Source organism: Halichoerus grypus, chromosome 11 (genome assembly GCF_964656455.1).
Source record: "Halichoerus grypus chromosome 11, mHalGry1.hap1.1, whole genome shotgun sequence".
In the NCBI taxonomy this organism is placed as follows: Eukaryota; Metazoa; Chordata; class Mammalia; order Carnivora; family Phocidae; genus Halichoerus; species Halichoerus grypus.
In genome coordinates, this window is record NC_135722.1 from 96,323,372 (window position 1) to 96,345,741 (window position 22,370).

General features: G+C 56.8%; 1 long non-coding RNA gene across 12 annotated transcripts in view; it reads right to left on the reverse strand.

Moving 5' to 3' along the window:
• Positions 1-22,370, reverse strand: part of LOC118521786 (uncharacterized) — a 248,140-nt gene that overhangs the window by 11,406 nt on the left and 214,364 nt on the right. For 11 of the 12 annotated variants that reach the window (XR_013442579.1, XR_013442575.1, XR_013442583.1 and 8 more), the window contains one exon: positions 7,395-7,544. The exons of the other annotated variant lie outside the window; for it this stretch is intronic. This is a non-coding gene — a long non-coding RNA (uncharacterized LOC118521786). The remainder of the gene's footprint in view (positions 1-7,394; positions 7,545-22,370) is intronic. 12 annotated transcript variants of the gene reach the window in all.

Genomic DNA, 22,370 nt, shown 5'->3' on the forward strand with positions numbered 1-22,370 from the left:
TGCCCGGAGAGCCCTCTGTGTGAGGACCAGCCCCAAGGAGCCCTAGAGGTCTTCTCTGAGGAGGGTATTCTATTCCACAGGGAGCAGGCCTTAGGGGATGGCTGACTCAGAGACCACACACTGGGGTCCCCTCAGCCTGAACTCATACCCCCTCTCCCCTCACTTAGTGGCCAGCGCCTTTCCCTTATGCAATGTTCCCAGGACCCTCAGCCCCGAGAGAGCCTCCATGGCCGAAAGGAGTCGGCAAGGACTAGAACCACACAAGCTGCCTTCCCCACTATGCTGTAAGCCCCTTGAAGGCCAGGAGCAGGTCTACTTCATCCCCAGCACCTAGCCCAGGGCAGGCACACACTGGGAACCCAATAATGGTTGAACCAAATTGAACTTAATCAAAGTGAGAGTCAAGAGACCTTGCAGGTGGAATGGCCCAACCTCCCTCAAGGCAGGGCTTTCCCTCAAGCATCCCAGGTACCTCTGATGACAGGCAGCTCACTACCTCTCGAGTTAAGCCCTACCATCATAGGGCAACTCCTCTATTCAGATAAAATTTCCCTCCACTAAGTTTCACCCACTGGTCTAGGTAATTCCTTGACCTTCCTAGGACAGTCCTTCAAATATCTGGAGATGGTTAGTCCTGGCCAAACCTCATGAATATATTTATTCCTCTACTCTAATCACCAGGCCACTTAGCAGCACTTCCGTCAGGAGCCTGAACTTGAGAGTCAGGCAAACATGGGTTCAAGGCTTGGCTCAGTGGACCAGTAGTTATGGAAAAGCATTATCACAATGCCCAGCACAGAGCAAGCTCTCAAAGCCACATCAAAAATCACAGTTACCTACAGACTTTGGCTTTTTTCTCTTTTTTTAAGTTTTCCTTTTAATTCCAGTTACTTAACAGAGTGCGATATTAGTTTCAGGTGTACAATATAGTGATTCAACACTTCCATACATCACCCGGTGCTCATCATAACAAGTGCACTCCTTCATCCCCAACCCCTATTTCACCATTCCCCCAACCCCCCTCTACCTATGGACTTCGGGTGGTCATAATGTATCAACAGAAGTTTGTTGATTGTAACAAAATGGACTGTAACAAATGTACCACTCTGGTGCAGGATTTTGGTAGAAGGGCAGGCTGTGCATAATGGGGTCACGGGGCATATGGGAAATATCTATACCTTCCACTCAATTTTGCTGTGAACCTGAAACTGCTCTTAAAAACTGTCTTAAAAAAAAAAAAAGTCCCTGATGCTCCAGCTGTTTGGAAAAACAACACATTACCAGCTCCCTCTCATTCTGAGGACCAGGGATAAAATACTGTTCCCTGGAACTGATCTGACCAGCAGAGGATGGGAGACGGAGGGGTGGGGGGATTATCTGCATGTCCTCCCTGAACCTGACCTATTCGCTCTTACATGGTGGATACAGCCAACCTAACTGACTGCAATAATGGTAGTGACGCAGAACACCTGGTGGCATGGGCTCAATTCTGGTGGTTAAATTTCTGGGTGGATGGGTGGATGAGTGGATGGAAGTATAGGTGGATAGGTGGATGGGTGTGTGGATGGATGGGTGGGTGGATGGGTGGATGGATGGATAGATGAGAATGGATGAGTGGATGGGTAAATGAGTGGATGGATGGATGAGGATGGACGAGTCGGATGGGTAGATGAGTGCGTGGAAGGATGGATGGATGGATGGATCGATGGATGGATGGATGGATGAGTGGATGGGTGGATGAGTGGATGGGTGGGTGGATGGATGGGTGGATGGATGAGTAAACCTTTAAATCTCTTCCATGTGTGCTACTTCTAAGCAGGTCTCTCTCACCCAGTACTTGGGCTATTTTTTCCCCTAAATGTGGTGATTTTCACGTTTCTCCGCTATCCATCTATCTTAATGATCAGGGACAGTATTTCAGCCTGTTGCAGTCCTTTTAGATGATTCTATCACTAGTTCAGTTCACAGCAGACATTTGTTGAAACGCTGGTGAAAGGAAAGAGGCAGGCTTTAGGGTCCAACTGACCTTGATTCCATCCCTAGTTGTACCATTTATCAGCTAGCTGTGTGTACCTAAGGCAAGTTGCTTGCCTTCCCTGAGCTTTATAACTCAAGCTATGAGAATAGACTGCTGAGATGGATAAAAACAGTTGTATAGAGAGAAAGTTATTTGTAAAGCAGATAACAGTGGCATCTACCACAGAAGGCTGCTGTAGGGATTAAAGGAGAATCATCCCTTTGTAAAGTACTTAACACAATGCCTGGAACAGAGTGAGTGCTCAGTTGAGTTAAGCTAGGCTGGAATTATCTCCTGCTATTATTTTCCCCACTGCCTAACTGCCCTAAGCAGCCAACTGCGGCAGAGAAACGGAACCTGTCATGGAAATGACATCAGGTTTTAGGACACTTGCCAAGTCCCAGGTAGGAGCCCAGCTCTGTGCCCTCCTGGCTACATGGTGACCACCATGATTTGCATCATCCCACAGGACCCACCATCTCCTGGGAGGGACACAGGCGTGGACAAGCTGGGATGTGTCCCTCCAAGGCATGGCTCTGCTTGAGATCCCTAAAGCCATGTTTACTCCAGGGGAAAGGCTCCCAGTGTGTCCTCCAGAGTGGCATCTGCCAAAATGCCCCAGGAGGCTCCCGAGGTAGGAAGCAAGAGGATGGGTCTCGGCTTCCGTCTGTTTTACATACCAGGATTCTGTGTAAGGTTTTAGTACTTTGTTGCTTTTAACTTTACATATTTTTTTTAATTTTATTTATTTATTTATTTGCACGCGCGCGCGAGAGAGAGAAAGAGAGAACAGGGGTAGGGGGGCAGAGGGAGAGGGAGAAGCAGGCCCCCACCGAGCAGGGAGCCCGATGTGGGGCTCGATCCCAGGACCTTGAGATCATGACCTGAGCCAAAGGCAGATGCTTAACCGACTGAGCCACCCAGGCATCCCACATATTTTTTTTTAATTAAGGAATACCGTACAAACAATAGAGTGCACCAATCTTAAGGGTACAGCTGCACACATATACATCCATGTTACTCCCCCCCCACCCAGATCAAGACACAGATGTTCACTCAAGCCCCCTCCCAGACAATACCCCCATTTTGGAACTTCATGGGAATAGAATCATACAAAGTATACATTTCCTTGTGCGTCTGGCTTCTTTCACCCCAGAGGATGCCCGTGAGATGCATCCACGAGGCCTGGTTTTGCTTGCTGTGTAATAGACTCTGCTACAATGTATCACTTCTATTCTGTCATCGGCGTTTCCAGTTGCGGCCAATTATGAATAAAGTTGCCACGACATTCTTGTATGTAACTGTGGGGCAGCCGCACCCGTCTCTGTTGGGCATGTACCCGGGAGTGGGACGAGCATTTGCAGGTACAGCCAAGCCATCTTCCAAAGTGGCTGTGCCCACTTCTGCCCCCACCGGGGGTCCACGAGGGTTCCAGCGACTCCACTTCCTTGCCTCTGCCTGGTGTCCTCTGTGCTTTCAGGGCTGGCCACTCTGGCAAGGGCGTAGTGACATCCCATTGTGATTTCCTTGTGCCTTTCCCTGGTGACTAAGGATGGCAAGCCCATTTTCCTATGACTAGCTGAGATTCGGGGTTTTAAAAGGACCCTAGACGTTAAAACCATTGTGGTGCACTCCCAGGAGGAGGGGTTAGTGTCCGACCAGCCATGCCGTGGTCCTTCTCAGACAGGTCCCTGTTCTGGGGGCCGAGGATGCACGGGGGAGGCAGGACGGGGATGGGGAGAGCCAGAGGAGGAGGGAGGATGGTGTGTGCTCGGGAGGAGTCCCAGAGTAGCAGGAAGGGCCAGCAATCAGGCAACTCCAATCCTGACACAATACAGAGAGACGCCCTGTGGTACGATGAGGCATGGAGCACCGCAGTGGCCGCGCTGGGGGGAGGCTGGCTGGGAAACCTCCCCCCAAGGCCCAGACTGAGTCGTTAGCAATGCAGGTTTCCTGCGGTTTCACAAGAAGGGCGCGGGAGCCACACCCCTATGCGGTTTCCACTGATGACTGTGATGGGTTGGAGGGAAAGGGCTGGTGGGCAGAGCCGGATGGCAGGCAAGAGGCAGGTAGGCACTGGGAAGTGGCCAGACTGGGAATTGGGCTCTATTTCCATCATGGTCACTTCTCAAGCAAGGCTCTTCACCTTTGAGTCCATGCCTATCTGCATGCAGGACAAAGAGCCTAGAAGATAGGAGCTTGATGGCCTCTCCCGGACTGCTCCCAGACACCAAGTGGGGCTGAGCTAGCAGGTCCCCTGGAGCTCCTCGGCAGCCCCGACAGTGATGAGTCACCACAACCCATCCATCACCTCTATCTATTGCAATCGATCCTGACAGCAGGTGTCCAGAGTGATAGTGGTCAAGGCAGCTTTCAGAGGAGTCTGGCTTGCTGTGGGGGAGGGTGGGCAGAAGCCTGTTGGGCCTTTTTCACTGGTGAGAAACCCCCACTCTGCCCTCCTCTGCACAGAAGTGAAGAATCTGTCCTGCTAACAAAGATCCAAGCCCCTACATGAGCTGAGTAGAGAAGGGGGCCTCAACAGGGAAGATCACAATGAGAATGGGTGAGAATGTCTTTTCTGACAGCCCACTGAGGGAGTCCCAGGGTGGGGGAAAGCCAGACCCCCAAGAAAGACTGTGGCTGCTGTCTCCAGGATTTTCCTCCAGAGAAAGGAAAATTGGGGGTTTTGATCCATGGAATGTGTTGGTCCCTTACATACAGCTCTTTCAGGAGGCCTCCCAGCCCCCTATGAGAACTGGGGCCCCCACCTGGGGGGTACTGGCCTTCCTACGGGCTCTGGATAGAGACAGCACACAGGGCCACCCCAGTCGGGAAGGCTCACCATCCAACATCTGCCCCTCCTCTTGCATGCTTTCTGCCATCACCTTCCAGCAACTGGGTTCTCCCTCCCCAAGCCTGGTCCCTTGGGTGTCACCCCAGGCCCTTTGCTTTTGGCCCTAAACCGCCACACAATCAGATCCCAAGCAAGACATTCACCAGCCTGTTTTAGAATTATAAATCATTAAAACCAGAGGAACCTCAAAGATCGTGTGCCCCAACCCTCAAATGGGGAAACTGAGTCCCAGAAGGCTAATAACAGTAAGAATTTCCCTACATTTATATAATGTTTGGAAATTACAAAATGATCCAAGATCTTTTACTAAGAGCTCAGACTTAACAATATCACTAAGTGGCAAGCACTGTTCAAAGCACTTGATATTAAATCCTCACCTCAGTCGGGAGGTAGGCAGTATTATGATCATCATCCCAAGATACAGAAATGAAGAAATGAAGAGAGCTACCCAAATCACAGACTTAGCTCATTGGGGGCGGGGGGGGGGGGGCCTCAGAAGTTGTGTCTCTAACCACTGTACCCCCTGCCCACTGCCTGCAACCATAGAGACTCTAAAGAGCAGAGCCATATCCTGAAGCCAGGCCTGGAGGAGAGCTGGTGGGGCGGGGAGGCACACCAGCCTCACTCCTTGGGGGGAGGGGGTGAATCCTGGGCCTGAAACACGGTTCAGTATGCCCACAAAGCAGCAAGAGCCCCAGGCGGTATACGACTGAGCTTGTAGGAACCACGTTTGCTATCAGATGGAGTCATCTGAGACAGGCGGGGCTCACAGGGGGTGACGGGGGGAGGTTTTCTGGAAAAGATGGTATCAAAGATGACTTGGTAAAACGGAAGCGATCTGGAAAAGCCTGTCGAAAACCCAGCACCGGGAGGACCTCCGTGTAAATGTTTGCAGCAGGAACCGACTAGACCAGGCCAAGCGCCCTGGGGCTGCAGGAAGGGAAGCTCAGGGCCCCAGGATTCTCACGAGCAGCTGGGGACGGAAGAAGGAGACAGGTCTTCCCGGCCCCATTTAGCTGATGATTAACCAGAGGCTCAGGAAGTTAAATGTCTTGCCCAAAGTCACACAGGTGGTGAGGAGTAGACTCATAACTTGGACCCGGGCCTTCTGACTCCAAGCCAAGTGCTCTTTGCAATGTACCAAACTTCACATTAAAAAGAACCAAAATGCCACAGCGGCTCACAGTTTCGCAATGCTTCATAACTTGCAAAACACACCGAACACACACAGTCCCATGTGAGGTAGTGCTCCGGGGTCTTGAAGCGGAGCCCAGACACCCGAGAACGCTGATGGGCGGGCCCACTTTGGGAGCCCCACGGGCCTGGGTGCAGCCGCCAAATCTGTCTCTTGTTAGCTTGGTGATGTGGGTCCAGGAGGGTAAAATGGAGGCGATAACCCCTACTTCGAGAGCCGCAGGGAGGGGCAGGTAGGGCGCAATCAAGGAGCCTGTGCACAGAACACACCATCTCCACACCACCCCCACCCCGCCCCACGCGTCCGCCCAAATGCTCAGCCTCGGTCCACATCAGACCCCCTTCAGCACTTCATCCACGGAGGACCTGGAACCCAGGTGTCCCCATTTCTCTTCTTGAGATTGTTTTCCCCTGAGGGGAAAACAGATGAATCAAATCATCTCTCTCTAAGGCTTCCCATGGTGCTGCTCATAGAACTTGCCAGAACTAAACTGCCCCACTCCTCACCTCCCTAGATGTGTCCAGGGCTTGAAGTCTTCCAGAATTCTTGAGTCTTCTGCACCCCCCTCGGGTGTTGAAGCTTATTGCCAACCCGCCCCCACACACCCCATCTGAGAACCAGAGCCCCTCCTGAGTGGAGAGGATTTGCACCTGCCACCTTGGCAAGGCCCCGAGAAAAGTCACTAAGTTTCATTACAGTTTAACATAAGCATTTTCATATCGAAATCCCCTCTCATTCAATAACTCCAGACTGTGCTGTGATTATATTTTTGGGGAGATTTCCTACAAGGAGAAGCCATGATGTGGGGTCCTGGGATGATGGAGGGCCCCTTGCCCAGGATGGACAGACAGCTGGGCCATCAACACTCACCATTCCCAGGGAGACAGACAGACAGCCCCTCAAGCTTCTCGCCTTTGTTGTTTTTTTTTTTGTTTTTTTTTTTTAAGGTTTTATTTATTTGACAGAGAGGGAACACAAGCAGGGGGAGTGGGAGAGGGAGAAGCAGGCTTCCCGCAGAGCGGGGAGCCCGATGCGGGGCTCGATGCGGGGCTCGATCCCAGGACCCTGGGACCATGACCTGAGCCGAAGGCAGACGCTTAACGACTGAGCCACCCAGGCGCCCCTCGCCTTTGTTTTAGGATTTCTACCCCTTCTGGTCCCCTGCCCTCCGAGTCCCGCCTGGAAGCCTCGAGACCCCCCACCCAGTCTGTCATGCTAATGTGTCCTTTCGGGAGATGATGCTTCCAGGGTCCCTGCTGAGGGCCCATTACCTCTAGAATCACCTCTGGCCACCTCCTAAGTACCTTGCAAATGTGGGCCAAACTTACTTCCAGCTTGGTGGGGGCAGAACCATGGGTGCCCTGAAGCAGAAGCAGCTCTGCCCCAGGGGGCTCAGAATGTGAATCCCAGCGAGGGCGGTCACTACCTCGAGGAGCCTTGGGAAAAGCCACTTTGCTCTGGTGCCTCAGTTTTCTTACCTGTAAAAAGGGCATTGATCCATATTCTGCCTGCTCTCTAGGATTATACCAAAGACAGAACACAAGTGAAAGCCCTTTGTACGCCCTACCCTTCTGTGACTGTAAAGAATCATCACTATGTAATGACCTTTCAAAATCATCGACCACCAAGGAGCCATCAAGGCCCTGCTAGCATACCTCCCGTGACAGGGACCTCACTCCCTTCCAGGGAAGCCCAAGCTTTCTGCCAGGAGCGCTGACCTTCAGAGATTTCTAGTGAGTCTGTGACTGGATGACAAATTACATTAGGAGAAGAAATAGGTTCTCCATGAACTTGGCTACTCCTGTGTTTTTATTTTGCCTGTTCTTATTTTCATTTTGCAAAATGCTCAGCTTGTCCAGCAAAATAAAGTGGAAAAATGACTTGGCCCTATGGGCAGTGACTGATGTGGCAAGCAGACCAGGCTGCCAGGGTCACATCCTTGGGGGGAGAGGGGGCTTTGAGGGGCAGTTTGAGAGCCAGAGCCTGTTGAGAGGGGCACCAGGAGGAGAAGAGACTATAAGAGCTGGAGGTGCAACCCCTTGCAGGCCATCCTCAAACCATGCAGGGGAAGCCCTGGGCTTTGTGGGGTGGGTGAGGGTCTCCTTGAGCACCACCAAGATGGGGAGGGAGGGATAAGTCCCCCTGAGCTGGCAGCAGGGGGGCTCAGAGGACAGGCTGTTCCTGAAACCTGGGGCAGTGTGAATGTTGGCGTGGGGGAGGGGCAGTTAGACCCCTTACACCCTCACCACTTACACCCCAGACCTTGCCCTGTGGGGTAGAGGCAGATAAATGGCTTCCCCATGCCCCCAGCCCTATCCCCCGGCTGGATACCCCTCGCTCATCCCCTCCCTCAGAGAGGACTGGGGGTCAAGTCCCTGCCCGGCAGGATCCCCATTGGAGAGACAGTCCCTCTCCCCCCAGGAATGTGCGTGAAATCCCAGTAACTCTCTCCAGCTGGGCCTGACCTCTGGAGGGGGCTCTGAGACAAACCCGTGGCAGGGGTGAGCTTCTGGGAAAGTTAGCCTCTTCTGTGCGTGATCCTTTTTTCTCCTAACGACAACTCAAGGTGTGCAGAGCAGGTGGGAGGGGCTAGGAGGCCTGGTGACACTGGGGAGAGCATTCCAGATGGCCAGAACACCTTGTGCAAAGTAGAGGGTCATAACCTCTCACACTGTGCACGTGCACGCACACACACACACACACACACACACACACACACACTGGGAGCCCACATAGGCCCAGACAAGTTGGGGGTTTGTGGATCACGACCGGCAAAGGACAAGGGAAAGCTGAGGGCAAGGCTGAGAGGCCAACAGGCAGGATTAGAGCAGGGGCCCCAGCCCCCGCCACCTGGATTTGCCCAGGGAGCAGACATGTCCCTGCCCTACTAGAAACAACGCTCACTGAGCACTGACTAGGCACAGACACCATGCTAAAGGCCTGAACCTCATTTACACCTGATAACAGCCCTATTGTTAGTCCCATTTTACAGATGAGGACACTGAGGCTCAGAGAGTTTGAGTGAGTTGCCCAAGATTATACAGCTGAGTAAATGGCAAGCTCAAGACTGAGCTGACCTGTCTTCCTCGGCAGATGAACCTACAACCAGAGGCAGCAGGGGGCATGAACCGCCCCCCCAGGCAGAGTCCTCAGGGGGGCCACTCAGAGCACCTCACTGAGGACCTGTATGCCTGGTTTCCAACACCAGCGAGCTGTGTGACCCTGAACGTTTTACTGAGCTTCTCTGAGCCTCCACTTATCCATCTGACAACAGAGGCAAAGGGGTGGAAGCATCAAATGAAATAATTTAGGTAACAGTTCATGTACTTACTATATAAGTGATACCATGACAATGTGGCCCCGGGTGTACCTTGGCCCAGAGTTTAGGGAAAGACGCCAGACCTCCAGGGACCAACATCACCACCATTAATTTACATTTATTGAGTAGTGATGACAAAAGGAGTGGTCACTGATGGTCATTCATAATGAATGGTCATTCCTTACACGAGCTATGTGCCCATCACCGCGCTAGGCCCCTTCCATAATGTGTATCTACAAATGGAACGGACGTCTGGGGCTCGGGAGAAAAGAGGGATGGCTGCCCATCTGGAGCCTCCCGCCTCCATCTAGGAGGTCTGAACAAGGTGACCGCAAAGTGACCCCCACCTGAGGCCGGAACCTAAGCAAATTCGGTGGCTAAAGAGAAAAGGCTGCTTGCATTAATGCTGATGCTGCAGGGCAGACACAGGGCAGAAGCACAACCCAGTCCAGCAGCTTCAGCCCCAGCGCCAGCCCGGGGCCACGTCAGGCTGTAGGCTAGAGGGTCAGGCCTCCTAGTCTCTAGCCGAAGGGAAGGAGAAGGCAGAGGCCTGGCTGAGTCCAAGCCATGCTGGCCAGGTAGCCACGGGCTGGCTGCATCCGTTCCTGGCCTCCGGTGGGTTCCCTCACCACCCAGGCTCAGGGGAAGGTGCCTCCTGCAGGGGCTGAACTGGAGAAGAGAGGGACCCGTCCGCTCCTGGGCAAGGGGAGAGGAGATTTCTACGACCTCCAACGTGAAAGCCAGGCAAGGAGCTCGTGCGGGGCCGGCTGGGAGCTTCGTCCTGATACTGAGGCCACGGGTCTCCTGGGCTACCACTGCTGCTTCCCCAGCACGGGGGGCTGAGCCCCAACGCCCGCCGCGCTGCCCTGCCCCCAGCCACAGCCTCAGTGGTGCCCTGGCCTAGGTGGTCAGAAGCTCCCTATCACCTGCCGATCCAGACCTGCCTTCTCGCAGTTGAGCATCCCTATAATGACAAGATTAAAACGGGTCTCGGGAGCCCTGCTTCCATCTGGTACTTAGAGATGCGGGGGGGAGGGGGGGTGGTACCCGTGAGACTGCTGGGCTGTCTTCAGACCTACCCGAGAGAGGAGAGTGGCCCAGAACACCCCCACTCAAGCCCTTGCCACCTGCCTCTGGCTAGCAGCAAGGAGCCACTCCTGCACACCTGGTCTGGGGAAAGGGCCGGGCGGCCTCTGACCCACTGGGTGGGCCCTCGGCAATGTAACCAGCCCCTCCCCCACCCAGCCTGTCCTACCTCCCGGCATCGGGGCCACATCCAGACATCCAGCCTCCTCTGAGCTCCTGGTCCCCCAGAAACACTAGATGCAAGCATAGGGCAGACCAACCCAGGACAGCTTTGTGAGCAGAGGGCCAAGTGCTGCCCCAAGGGGCTCGGAAAGAGGTGGCTACAGGGGCGCTCTGGTCAGTCAAGCTCCTGAGAAAGCAGTGTCTCTGTCCCCAGGCAGGGGTAGCAGGACAGAGGGTGTCACGTTACCTATGGATAAAAGCTAAACCTCTGAGCGGGGTCTGCCTCCTCCCCTGCCCCAGATTCCTACCCTGTCCATCTCCCCTTGCATCCCATTTCCCAGCCACATCCCAAACTTGCAACTTCCCTCATAGAGCCCATGTTTCACACGTGGTCCTCGCCACACTCCTCACCTTGCCTACAATGTTCTTCTCCTGGTAAACTCCTATTAGCCTTTCAAAACCCTGCTCAGAACTCCTCCTGTGTGAAGCCATGAACTCCCAGAGCTACCCACTCTTTTCACACCTGTCCTGGGCCTGGGACAGACTTCTTTTGAGGAATCACAAAATGGAGTGCTTATTTGTGTACGTTTCTTTTTTAAAAAAAAAGATTTTATTTATTTATTTGACAGAGAGAGAACACAAGTAGGCAGAGCGGTAGGTAGAGGGAGAGGGAGAAGCAGGCTCCCCGCTGAGCAGGGAACCCGATGCGGGGCTCGACCCCAGGACCCTGGGATCATGACCTGAGCCGAAGGCAGATGCTTAACCGAATGAGCCACCCAGGTGCCCCATATTTGTGTACATTTCTGACTTCCCCATGAGCCAGGGGCGAGACCCCCAGCACCCGTCACAGTGCCTAGCACATAGAAGGTGCTCAGGACATGTTTACTAAACTGCAGGAGGGGTGATGGGTAGAGTAAGTGAGCGTGCTGTGAACCCACTGAGCAAGGGCTCGGGTTCGGGGCCACTGAGAACTAGCTGAGAGTCAGGGTGGTAGGGAGAAGCAGACTGAGATTATTGAACATGGGGTGGAATCCAAGCTCCTCACAGTGCAGAGGGCAGATCTGGTTTGAGGAAGCCCCCGGCTCTCCCTGGCCTGCAGCCCCCCTAGACTGGAACCCAGGCCTGTGTTTACCTCCTAACTGGGGATTTCACGTTCTCAGTGTGAGGGCAGGAGAACGGGGTGTGTTGTCACCCTGTGACAGGTGAGGACACCAAGGCTTAGCGGTGTCACTGGCTCGGCCCCAGAAGCAGGAAGGAGGCAGGTGGTCCCTGGGGCCTAAGCCAAGGCAGGTACAAGCTCTGCCGGGGGAAGAGGGGGGGTTCCTGCGTCACAGAGAGACCAGGCCATGCTGACAGAAGAAAAAGAGATCCCTCAGAAGCCGACCTTATTCGATTCCAGCTGTGGCATTCCTCGCGGTGGGCCTCCGGACAACCCACTTGACCCCTTTAGGCTTTCTTGGTAGCGTCAGGCCAACACAGCCAGCCTCAGCCCGGCACCCAGCCTGGCTCACGGGAGATGCTCTCTGGAGGCCTGACCCCCTCCCTCACACACGGATCCCCAGCTCCCCCGGGCCCCGCTCTCCCACCCCGGCCAGGCCCTGCTGCCTGCAGGTCACCAGTCCTGCCCCAAAGCCGGCAGAGCTGGGGCCAGGGGAGCGGATTCGTCCCGCTGTAACCAGAGAATGTCTGAGGGCTCCAGCTGGGGCCAGCGCGGGGCCCCCACCTCACAGCTGTCGGCGGGGGGGTGCTCAGACACAAAGCAACGCAGGGCGAGGGGGTCTGTAGGGATGTGTCTGCTGAGGGGGGTGGGGGACGCAGCTTCTCGCCATATGAGGGGCCAGGACCCCTAAGACGACGCACAGCCTCATCAGAGAACGTCACATGGATGCAGGCCCCAGTGCCCGCTCCGCCACTGGCTGGCTGGGTGACCTTGGGCAAACTGCTCAACCTCCCTGAGCCTCATTTTTCTCATTGGGAGTCACATTATCTAATTTCGCAGGCTTGACATGAGGATCAAACAGACCCCACATCAGCACAGGTGCCTGGCACAGACTTCCAGCCAATTCCTCTTCCTTGTCTTTCCCTTGTCCCCATTTCTCGTTTTCCCTCCGGCTTTCTTCCACCAGGGTGGGACCGTCCAGAGGGATCAGGCAGGGCCCCGGGGCTCTTGGGATCTGGCACTCCTATTTTGTGAGGGTGGGACAAGCAGAGAGGGCAGCTGGGAGGGAACAAAACCCGAGTTATCCACTCTGGCCCTGGCCCCTCTGAGGTCTTGCCCACAGCACCCCATCCATGTTGGCCCTTTGCCCTAATGCTCACACGGGCACATCCACAGTGTCATTTACCATATGTCACTGTCTGCACTGTAAGCATGTCCCTTACAAGGACAGCTACCCCCCTCTCCTGCTAAAGGGGCCCCAGAGTCCCAGGGGGAGCTCACCTGGAAGCAGGGAGTCGAGGCAGGGCTGACATGAAACCGTCTCTCCCTCCTGCCCAGATCCTCCGTGGGGCGGCCCCCCAGTCCCCAGGGCTAGCTGGCTGGGTGAGGAGAGAAACCTGAACTCTGTGAGCCAGACAGGCTTGTGTTTCTTTGCTTTCCCACTGCTGCCCCGCCGGCCCTTCGACATGCCAGCCTACCTCGGCTGTGCGGAGAGGACACGGGGATATAGGTTTGCCTTGTGCCCCCTGGAAACAGAATTCCGGGGGCCAATGCCGGGGGGGGCGGCGCTGAGGCCTCTGCACCCCCTGGAGGAAGCAGAGGGTCTCTTGGAAGATTTTTAAGCAGGGATGTGGCCTGATGGCGTTTTTAGAAAGATCACTCGGGCTCCAGGGTAGAGAAGGGCGTGGAGGGGCAAGACTGGGGGCAGGGAGGCCGGGTAGGCTGTCACAGCAGCCCAGGGGATGCTGGTGGTGTGGACCAGAGTGGTGGCACCAGGGCCGGGGAGGAGCGGCTGTCCCGGAGACCTGCTGGCCAGGAGGCAGAAGGAAGAGGAATAGAAGCCAGCGGAGTTGGGAGGCAGGGCCTGGGCCTTGTGCCTCCCTGCTGCCCAGTGCCAGACGGTGCCTGGGACACAGCAGGGGAGCGGTACGGGCCTGCGGAGTCGGAAGCCGGCAGGGGAGCAAGCAGGAAGGCTTGAGGATAAAGAAAGGCCAGGAAGGGGGCTGGGGTGGCTGTGGAGATGCTACAATTTGCAGAAAAGGGGGCAAGGTTTGTTTAAGTGACCGCAGCTGTCCTGGCCCCGGGCATCTGTGACAGTTGAGAGGACATGGTGCTGGCGGAGAGTCAAGGGTCCAAGGAGGATGGACACACACACACACACACACAAGTAGACACCGCCCTCCTGTCGGGGCCACGGCCCACCAGCTGGGGATGGACAGATGCTGGGGACGGACAGGGGCCCGGCCCGGGAGGCGCTGCAGACTCACTGGGAGCCACGGCTGGTGCTGAGGTCTCCCCCACACCCCGCCTCCGTCAGGGCACTGGGATGGCGCCGAGAGAGGGACAGGTGCTTGTCAATCCCGCTTCAGGAAAATTGGCTCCATGATGTTTATTGCAAACTGCAATTTAGCGCCTCTATTCAGGTGCTCTTGTGTCTAATTATATATAATACGGTGTAGGGAGGAGAGAGGGGAGGAAGTATATATGATTTTCTCACCGGGCCCTTCCTCCCTGCACGTTGGAAGGGTCGGAGGTGAGAAATAGAGCCCAGCAGAGGGAGGGAAGGGAGAGGCCAGGCGCGGCCGTGGTCTCACACGCCAACCTGGGGCATCAGGGCCGCTCACAAAGCAACCCGTGCCCCCCCTCCCCACTTCCCTGCCTCAGGCTCTTTTCCAGCAGTCTCATGGTGTCCTTATCTTCAGGGACAGCCAGTGGCTCGACTCAGACTGAGAAATGGGTCAACAAACCTTCACAACGCCCCCAGGACCCTTTCTTTCTGAGGCCCGGAGAGATTGAGTGATTCGCCCCACCCACCACGGAGCAAGCTGAGAGGGGCTGCCTGATGCCCAGCCCCACCTGCTACCCCTGGAGCTAATGCCCTGGGGCAACGGCCAGGTGCCTCCAGACAGAGGGTGGGCTCAGATGGTGGCCCTCTGGGTTTTTCAGCTTCCACAGTGGACAGGCTTGGTTTGCCACCAACCCAGGATCCCCATGCAATCTCAGAGTTTCCATCTTCCCTCCCCTCCTCCCTGCCTCTCCAGAGCTGGGAGGGCAAAGCACCAATTAGTTCATTGGCTTGTTTAATTGGGTAGGGAGGGGAAGAAAATTAAACTCCTCAACAGGAATCCTCCCTGCAGGGCCAGAGATAGAATGAGGGGGTGGGGACCCCCATCTCTGAGCACCCCTCCGCCTGCCCTGGTTCCCCCCTCCCCCACCCCTACCCTCCATGCCCCAGATCTGGGATTAGAGGGCCCTGGGGAGGCGGGGGTAGGAGGTCTACCCCACCCTAACTGGGACAGCCCCTCCCAGAACCGGAGCAGGATGGGAGAGGGGAGCCACAGGGAAGGGGGAGGGGGGTGAGGGCAGGGCACTGTCTCAGGGTCTGATTCTTCTGCTTGGTGCCCACCTCTCTGACTCCGAGAGTCCTCTCTTCCTCTCAACCTCTCTCTCTCTCTCCCTTCAACTCCTGGCTCTAGAAAAGCCCCTCCCCCAGGGGGGCCCAGGACAAGTGGCCGCGTTCCTAGGGGGCACCGTGGCCGTGGTCCTCATCCTTGCCGTGGCTCTTGCTATCCTCTTACTGCATCGCCGGCAGCAGAAAAGCTGGCTGGAGACGGACGGTGGCGGGTGAGTGTTGGCAAGCCCCCCCACCGCCCACCCGGACACCCCCTCTCAGCTGCCGCGGCCACTCTGAGAAACAGGTGTGTGGCTGGACTCTGCGGTTTACAGACCAGGAGACCAGGCACACAGGTTAAAGACCTCCTGGGTCTTTCCACCCAGCCTGGCCACGAGGCCCGCTGCCTGGAGGGGAAAAGGACACAGGAAGCCCAGGAGACAGGTCTTTAACCTGTCTCTGCCTCCCAGACAGGACTGGGGACTGGGTGCAGGACATGGGGTGAGGGCAGAAGTCCGTGACAAACGAAATATTGCCGTATTGAGTGAAAACAGGCTCAGGAACAGTGCCACGCAAGCTATTCTGGAGCAAGAGGAGAAAGGAAAACTCAGTAACCCCAACCCTACCTTTTTTTTTTTAACATGTTGATATTTGGTTCATGGATTTTTGCATTAATTTGGGTTTTAAATATATTGTGTTACAATAGTATTTATTGTGACGACTGAGATTTCTGGTCCCCCATAAGTTGTGCACTTGTAGGTGTCGCTCCCCTCACCCTGGTCCTAGCTCATGTGCAGCCTCTGGATTTCCCGCTGTCCTCCGAGCTAGGACCCCTGAGACACACAGGGTTCCCCTACCCAGGCTGGAGGGAGGGACAGGCTGGGCTGGGGGTAGACACACCCAGGAAGCTAGGAGGGGCCCTTGCAGCCTCTACCCAGCTGTGCTGGGCGACCCCACCCCAACCTTTGACCACTCGGGAGGGTACCTGGGAGCAGTGCCCTGGGGGCCACCCTGTGAGTGGGGCTCACAGGAACAGAACCCCCCATGTGAGCCTCATTCTGTTCTCCCAGGACTGCCCTGCCCTCCTCCCAGAATCTGGAGCCTCCTCCCGACCGGCAGAGCCCCCTTGCACCTGAGGACATCCAGGTGGGCCTGAGTCCCTGGAGTGAGGGGGTGGGGATGAAAAATGGGAGATGGCCCCAGGGAGGGCCCCACCCCGAAGGCACAGCCCTCCCACGTACACGGGTCCCTCAACAGACCCCCGCACACAGTTCCCAAAAGGCCGGGCCTGCTTGAGAGGCCTGGGCCCAGGCTTTCCCCCTCCCCCACGCTGAGAAATGACACACTAGGACCCTCCCGCCCCGTCCAGGGCCCACAGCTCTTCCTCCACCTCTCAGCCTCTCAGCGCGTTCATTCATTAAAAGCAAATCCTCAAGCACCTAGCAGATGCCTGACCCTGTGCTGGTCCCTTCTGCCTCCCAGACAGTCACCAGCGTGGTGAATGCCGGGATGGCGGTGCGTGGGAACCAGACGGGGGGCTCCAGGAGGGCTGCCTGGAGCAGGGCGCGGGGAATAGTCTGTGTAGCCGCTCGCCTCCTCTTCCAGATTCTCCACCTGGAGCCAGGGAAGCGGCAGCAGCTGCAGCAGGAGCGGGAAGAAGTAGAGCAGCTGCCCCTGCAGGCCCCCTACTGTGATCTGGGAACCGCCCCCCACCGCCCCTCGGTAAGGACCCCCCAACCTCCGGGAGGGTGCCCCCAGCTCCACCCAGCCTGGCCACGAGCCCCGCTGCCTGGAGGGGAAAAGGACACAGGAAGCCCAGGAGACAGGGCAGGGAGGGTGCAGATCGGCCCCACCGGGGAGGGGATGGGAGGGGAGGGGTGGAGGGGGGAGGGGGGAGGGGTCGCACACAGCCGGCGTCCTGGGCAAAGCGGGGCTTGGACACCCACAGACCAGGGCAGGAAGGGGGTGGTTTCCCAACCTGATGCCCTGCTCTCCCCCTGCCAAGCCCTGCCTTCCAGCTCTGTGTCCTGCACCCAGTCCCCAGTCCTGCCAACCAGCACCCAAAAGCCGCAGCAGCCCCTCCCCCCGGCCCCACTCCCAGCCGCTCAGAGGGCCAGCGTCCACGTAAATGGCTGCCGCCTCTGCCCACAGCTTCTGCCTTTCAGCAGACACGGGGCCTGGGGCGGTGCCCATACGGTGCCAGCCCAGAGCCCCGGGCCAGACCACCTGGGCCCAAAGATAACACATTCTCTCCGGGCACTGGTGGGAGAGCCAGGCTTTTGTCTTCACACAACACAGCCATCCTCCCTCTCAGCTGGAAGTGCCAAAGTGAGTCCATCTCGAGATGCCAAATCTCACCCCCCGGGACGGGGTGGGTAGCATTCCCGGGGAGCCAAGCCCAGAGGGCCAACCTAGCCCCTACTTTGAGATTCTATGCAGGGGAGAAGACCACCAGCCATTTATTGTTCCTCCACCAACCTAGAGACTTGGACGTGAGCTAGAACTCACTGGACACAAAGGCCACTCCTTAGCGGCTAGCCCCCTCCCACATGCGGGTGCACACCCACCCGTGTCCCAGGCTGTATTGCGCGGCCCTGCCCTGCCCAAGAGAAGAGACCACAGTGGCAGTGCGAGCGGTTTCAAACACTATTCTGTTCAACCCTCACACCCACCTATGTTGTAAGTCCTGTTATCGCCCCCACTTTCTAGAGGAGGAAACTGAGGCTCAGTGGAATGGAGGTTTGTCCAAGACCACCTAGCGAGCGCTAAGAAACGCATTATTCTAACCCCTGGTCCTCTGGCTCCCAAGTCCAAGCCCTAACCACACAGCAGCCACGACGATGAGCACACCTGTGGGGAGTTTACCCAAAGACAGAGGAGCCCAGGGAGGCTTGCAGAGCCTTGGGGTGGCCAGCAGCTGATGCAGAGCCATCTTGGGGCTCAGGCTTCCTGTCCGCAGCAGAATGCCCAGCTCCACTGCCTGGCTGTCCCTCAGCTCCAGGGACCCGGAGAACACACGAGGCAGCCCCGAGAGCTTGGGTTCGGTGTCCTGAGTTGGGTATTGGGTGTCACTTTGGGCCACACAAAAAGCACAAAGACTCATGGGCGCCTGGGTGGCTCAGTTGGTTAAGCGACTGCCTTCGGCTCAGGTCATGATCCTGGAGTCCTGGGATCGGGTCCCACATCGGGCTCCCAGCTCGGCGGCGAGCCTGCTTCTCCCTCTGACCTTCTCCCCTCTCATGCTGTTTCTCTCTCTCTCGCTCTCTAATACATAAATAAATAAAATCTTTAAAAAAAAAAAAAAAGCACAAAGACTCAGCTCACCACCCCCCTTCCTGAGGACGGTGAGAAAGAACACTATTCCCAGGCCTGAACGTGGTTGAGGTAGTAGGGGGTGCAGAGACCCTGAGAGTTCCAGAAAGGAGAAAGCCATGCCCCGTTCAGGATTCCCCAAATCAGCCTCATTCCTCAGCTCAGCCCCTAGCCAAGAGTGCATAAACTTGCCAGAGCCCTGAGAACGGGGGAGGGAGGAGAATAAGCAGAAATGGCAGGTGGGGGGGCGGGGGGGGGGCGCTGAGGCACAGGGGGAGAGGTAAGTGATGGAAGTTAGTGATTTAGAAAGTCATGGAAGACTCCAGTGGGATCCCCTGAAGAGGGGGCCCAGGCTCGGCATAAAAATCGCCGTGATGTAAGGGGACAGCTGCAGCTAGGCCCAGTCCCCACTAAGGACTTCCCAGTCCTGCTCTCCGACTGCTGCCCTCTCAGCCAGGCATGCACAGCCCTCCCTGGGGGCACAGGAGGGGCCGGGCTCAGGCACAGTCCCGCCACCTCGGCCCCCCACAGTGCACACGCTCTCACGCGCGCTCACACACGTCCTCTCTCGTACAAGCCCCCGACCCCAGGACAGCCCACCTCAGCCCCACAACCCCAATACACTTCCCTCTGCAACCTTCTCTCTCATACAAGCCTCCAACCTCAGCACATGGCTCTGACCCCGTCCCCTCCCTGACAGCCCTCCCTCCGTCGCTCCTGCTCCTACTGGATTGAGGGAAACCCCCGCCTGAGCTTCTGCATTCAAGAAACACAGTAAGACCTCTTGGGACAAAGAACAGAGTGAGCCAGCCCTGGGCAGGCGGGGCCGGGTGCTGGGGACAGCCTATGTTCTGAAGCCAGAGGCCACACGATTAGGGACTGAGGTGGGTGGGTGCACACGAGAGTGGCCTGGAGGGTGGCGTAGGGAGGTCAACTCTGGCGTCCTGGGGAGACACTGGTGTTCTCGCCAAAAGAAGTGTATTCCGTTTGGCCCACAGAGCAATTACGGGCCCGGGAGAGGATTGCTCCCCGGCCCTCGGGGCTGTTGGCGGGGCAGTTTGTATACAGCTCACGTTACCCATGTTGTCATCAATTCTCCTTCCCGACAAGTGCTGAGAGGGAGCCAGGCCGAGAGCGTGCACTGTTCACGGAGGCAGGGCTCTGGAGGGGAGTGGGAGGGCTGCCAGGGGGCCTGGGGGCCCAGAGCTAGAGCCTCACCCAAGTTCGGGGGCCCCATCACCATGCTGCGCGCATACCCGAGGGTGCTGACCAAGCCTGCCACACAGCCCTCAATTTCTAGCAAGGTTTCTGGGCCAGGACGCCACTCAGGTGGCAGCTACCATTGGCAGAGCTTGGTGACTCTAGGCTAGAACTCAGGAAGGACTTCCAGAGGCTCCAAAGCAGATGTCTAGGAGAGCCGGGAGGAGGAGACGCTGCCGGATACTTAAGGAGAGGGGCTTCCACCTCCTCAGTCTTGTGAGGACAAAGCCCAGACTGCAAGCACAAGACTGCACCCAACGACCCCCAGAAGGCTGGAGTCCTGCAACCATGGTGTCAGTTCAGGTGTCTCAAGAAGGAGCCACCAAGATGGGACTAGATGTGCAGAGCCACCGTGGGGGACGGCTGTGAGGGACCAAGGACGGAGCAGGCGGGGAGAGCCGTCAGTCCCTGCTGCCGGTCTGACACCTGGGAAGGGAGAGGGGAAGGAAGGAGGGTTGGCTGTGAAAAGTCTCAGGCTGCAGCGCATTCTACAAAAGTTTGGGGCAGGCCCCAGAGAGAGAGTCCTCGAGCCGCAGGATTCCTGTACCCCGCAGGAGGGGTCCTGCGCCGGATCCCCATCACGCTCAGTCCTTGGTGGGAGCGGCCTGGGGACTGTGATGGGGACTGTGATCTCAGCACAAACGCGGTGGTGGATCTGGCTCCCACTATGATCAGCCACGCTGCCCCCAGCGGACCCGAACCGTGCATGTCCACGGAGGGCAGGGTCCACCCTGGCACCACAAGGGTCTGCTCCCTGCTCCGCGGGCCACCCCCCGCATTGCCCCAGTAGATCTCAGGGCCACAACTGGTACTCATCTCTCCTTTCCACACCCCCTCTAGCGTCCCCTTGCTCAGCTACCACCTCGGCAGGTCTTGGCGGCTTACCCAGGGCAATGACCCAAATCCTCATTCCTGAGGGGGTCTGAGCCCCAGACCCTCATACCCTCCTCAGCCAGGCTGCTGCATGTGCCCGTTCACCATTAACGGAGGAGAAGCCCCAGTGGTCACCTGTGCCCTACACACACCCCTCCCCCTTCCCCCCCCCCGCCCCCGCTGTGTGACAGCAACCCACCTGCTCCTGCTGATCAGAGCAGCTCCACCAAGAAGGGCTCCTGCTGAGCTGGCTGAACACAAGGAGCCCACGGACCCGGCGGCAGCCTGAGCTAACACTTCCATGGGGCCCTCTGCCCTGCAGAGCTCACAGCTGTGAGGACGGGAAATACAAATTCTCCCCGGGTCACTGGGAGTGATGGTCGGGGGGGCCACTCCTCTTTTCCCTTGGATCCCTGGACCTATATATTTTCCTGTTGGGGACACAGGACCCTAGAGGGGCCGTTCCAAGACTTGCCACTGAGCTAGCACGTCTGCTGGCATTTAGACAGGCTGCCATTTGATTAAGTCTACCGTGGTCAACTGTCATTCTCTGGAGTCCATCAGTTTCTGTAAGGCAGACCGATGAGTTAAATGGAGCTAAGACAGGGACCACCCCTGCATCCTTTTGGGCTGTAATGATGGCATTAGTCTCTCCCCAACCTCTTATGACATCACTTTTGATTGGCTGTCTTGGCTGGTGGGGGCAGTTCCAGAAGCTTCCTCTTGGCTCTTGTCCCACAAACCAAGGATCCAGTGTGGTGTTGGCACGTCAATCCCAATTCTGTGCTTGCAATGGGAAATGCCATGCCCCCTAGCAATGAATCTGTCCCATTCTCTGGGGTCCTTGCCAGAGTGTTGAACCCCATGTCCTGAGAAAGTGCCCCCAAGTGAATGCATTCTTGCTTATCCTGTCTTTGTTCTGGCCCCTTTGGTCAAGAACCCTTGAATTCCAACCCAGAAGGGCTAGCCTGGCTTCTGCTGGGATGTGCTAGGTGATTCCTGCCACCGCATTCTCCTTGGGTCTAGTCTCTCCTCCTTCATCAGGCCGGCTGTCCCCCGCTGGCCCATGCTGGGCTTTATCTTCACTCATCAGCCTGGCAGCCAGGAACAGAGGTGGGGCAGCTCCTGAGGAAGGGGCCTGCTGCCTCGCAGTGTCTCCCAGTACCAAATGGTGTTCACCATGGGGACAGGTGGGCCACCTGCGTGCTCTGAGGGACACATCCATTCACCCTCACCTCAGTTCCAGAGTTCCAGATCATCCCAGCCAGAGCCCTGACCTCAGCACAACAAACCTGGCTTGGCTGAGCATCTCTGGAGCTCCGTGCGGCTTATTCTCCAATCCTGGATCTGTTCCTCTGCCAGGTCCACTCCTCCACGGCGGGAGGAGGTGGGAGCTCTCGATAACTCCCTACGAGATTCCTCTGGCTCTCACACTGAGCCTCTAACTGTCGGTGGCCCTCGGTTTCCCATTATCCCTCTACAAGTGCCCATGTCACTAAATAACAACCAGCCAACTCCGTGGCTTCTCTGACGCTGGTTCCTGCACATCTCAAATGCCTGAATCACAGTAGCTGATCCCCTCCACCAGGACGCCCTCCCAGCCTCCACTGGGGACAGCGTTACCACCGGGCTGCCTCGGCTGCCAGGACTCTGCATCCCACCTTCCCCTCGGAGTGGGTCCTCCTTGCCACCAGGCCCAAATTCCGACTTTCTCAGACCGTGCCTGGTAATCGCTCGTATGG